This window comes from Notamacropus eugenii, chromosome 6, assembly GCF_028372415.1.
Source record: "Notamacropus eugenii isolate mMacEug1 chromosome 6, mMacEug1.pri_v2, whole genome shotgun sequence".
NCBI classification, from domain to species: Eukaryota; Metazoa; Chordata; class Mammalia; order Diprotodontia; family Macropodidae; genus Notamacropus; species Notamacropus eugenii.
Window position 1 is genome coordinate 320,192,822 of NC_092877.1, and position 2,447 is coordinate 320,195,268.

The 2,447-nt window shown below is 38.8% G+C and overlaps 1 pseudogene; it reads left to right on the plus strand.

Moving 5' to 3' along the window:
- Window positions 1-209: 209 nt before the first annotated feature.
- LOC140512386 (leucine-rich repeat neuronal protein 1-like) lies at window positions 210-1,918 on the plus strand (annotated as a pseudogene).
- The last annotated feature ends 529 nt before the right edge of the window (window positions 1,919-2,447 follow it).

The following is a 2,447-nucleotide window of genomic DNA, read 5'->3' on the forward strand; positions in this document are numbered from 1 at the left end:
TTGAGAGGCACTGTTAAAAGCCTCTCAATTACTTCCTGCCCTTTGAAAACTCAGAAAGTCTCCCTTCCGACTCTGTATGGCCATGCACCACAACTAAAACTTTGTTTGAACATCTATGTTTTATGTGTGCTGTCCTGAATATCTCTTACTATCCTTTGGACTTTATTAAATTGGAAGAAGGTTGAGGCTTGAACTTCCTACCAACCAGCATGGCTAGGATTAGCTTAACTTTAGTTGCTTTTTGTTTGGTGTTGGAATTACTAATGAATTCATTAACTGAGTTTTCCATCAGAATAATGAATGTCCCTAACTTTGTGTATGTGAATCCAGGCCATGGTTCACTCTTCAATCCACATACAGAGAAGCCACAAAGTAGACTGCAATGACCATCGCTTAACAAGAATTCCCAGAAATCTTTCAGGCTGCTCTCAAATTCTTTTCTTACAGAGCAGCAATATTACCAAGACTTCCAATGAATTCCAGCAACTTTTCAACTTGACAGAGGTAGATTTTTCACAGAACAATCTTACAAATACACAGGAAGTGGAGCTGGTCAGTCTCACCCAGTTCACTAGCTTCCTTCTGGAGGAAAATCAGATCACAGAGATAAATGACTGCTGTCTGAGGGACCTCAGGAGCCTGCAAGAAGTCTACATAAAGCATAACCAGATCAGCAGCATTTCTGCTAATGCTTTTACAGAGCTGAAGAATCTTCTGAAACTCCACCTCAATTCTAACAACTGAAAGTGATTGATAGTCGCAGGTTTGATTCTACTTCTGACCTGGAGATTCTGATGATTAGGGAAAATCCAGTGATTGGCATCTTTAATATAAATTTAAGCCCTTTTCAAATTTATGCAGTTTGGTTTTGGCAGGAAAGTATCTCACCAACATGTCTGGTAATGCCTTTATAGGACTGGACAGCCTCGAGAATTTTTCTTTTTATGACAATAAACTGATCACCATCCCTCAGCCTGTGCTTCAGAAAGCTCCAAATTTTACATTCTTAGATTTCAACAAAAAAAATAATTCATAAAATCCAAAAAGGGGACTTTCGAAATATATCAAGGTTAAAAGAACTTAGCATCAACAATATGGGTGAGCTGGTATCACTGGATCACTATGCCCCGGACAATCTGCCTGAGCTTACAAAACTCAAAGTCACCTATAATCCCAAATTGTCTTACATTCACCACTTAGCTTTTCACAACTCTATTCAAAGCTCAACACAAAGCCAGTTAGTAAAAGACTGTGGAATTTCTTCCTAACCTGTGTGAGAGTATTACTCTCAGTAGTCCTCTGAGGTTTAACTGCGGCATCCACTTGGTTAATTCCAACAAAACCCATATCTGATTTATGGAGCCCCTCTCTGTGTTTCTGCCATGCCGCCTGAATATAGGGGGCAGCAGGTAAAGGAAGTTTTAATTCAGGACTCAAATGAACAGTGCCTATGATTTCTTATAAAATATTTCCAAATGTTTCTTATGAAACATTTCCAAATCATTTGAACATGGATTTTGGCATGATGGCACTGCTAGATTGAGCCATGGCAGAACCTGAACCCAAAATTTACTGAGCAATACTGCTTAGGAACAATATGACAGCAGAAACTTTTTCACGCAAGTATGAGCTGAGCAACGAAGGCACTTTGGAAATCACTAGTACACACGTAGAATGCTCAAGGAGATACGCCCTCATTGCCCACAATAGAGAAGGGGCAGATTTGTGTTCATCCTTCGTTGCTGAAGAAGACCTTGCCATCAGAGTTCTTCAATTCTCCTTAATGAACTTTATCCTCCTTGGGATGGTGACAATGAAAAAGACAAAGATAATTATGCAGAAACCACACCAACCCAAGTTGACACATCCAGAAACTATTACGTGTAGGAGTAACTCAGGGTATTTTGCTTCTTTGTAAGGAACACAAAATGATTTTTGCTTTATTTGGCAAAAGTAACAAAATTTGGAGACTTGTGTTATTTACTTCGCTTGCTTGTGGTAAAATGATGAGGGTAGATGAATATTTCAAATTTTTTTTAGTATAGAATAGTTTGACACATGTGACCATTTCTTCAAGCTTCCAGTTTGTGTTTGATTGGTGTTGTTATTATGCCTTAGTTATTGTGTTAAACTTAATAATTTTGTTACAATTACAGTGTTACAAAATAGGCTGGGGTTCCCTTTGGATTCTACCAATAATATGAGCTCCTCCCCCACTTTCTTCTGAAGCTATCAGTAGAAAGTACAGGGTCTTGAAAAATCTGACTTACAGTTCTGAAGCTGTGTTGAATCATTTGTAGAAGTCTATCCACATCTTTACCCGAGAAACCAAGACTAGACTTGCTACCTTTGTTGCACGACTTCAACTGGTTGTATTGTAATGTTGTACCAAATCAACTAGGAATGTTTTGCCTTCCCCCCATTCATCCCCCTCTCTGTCTGTCTGT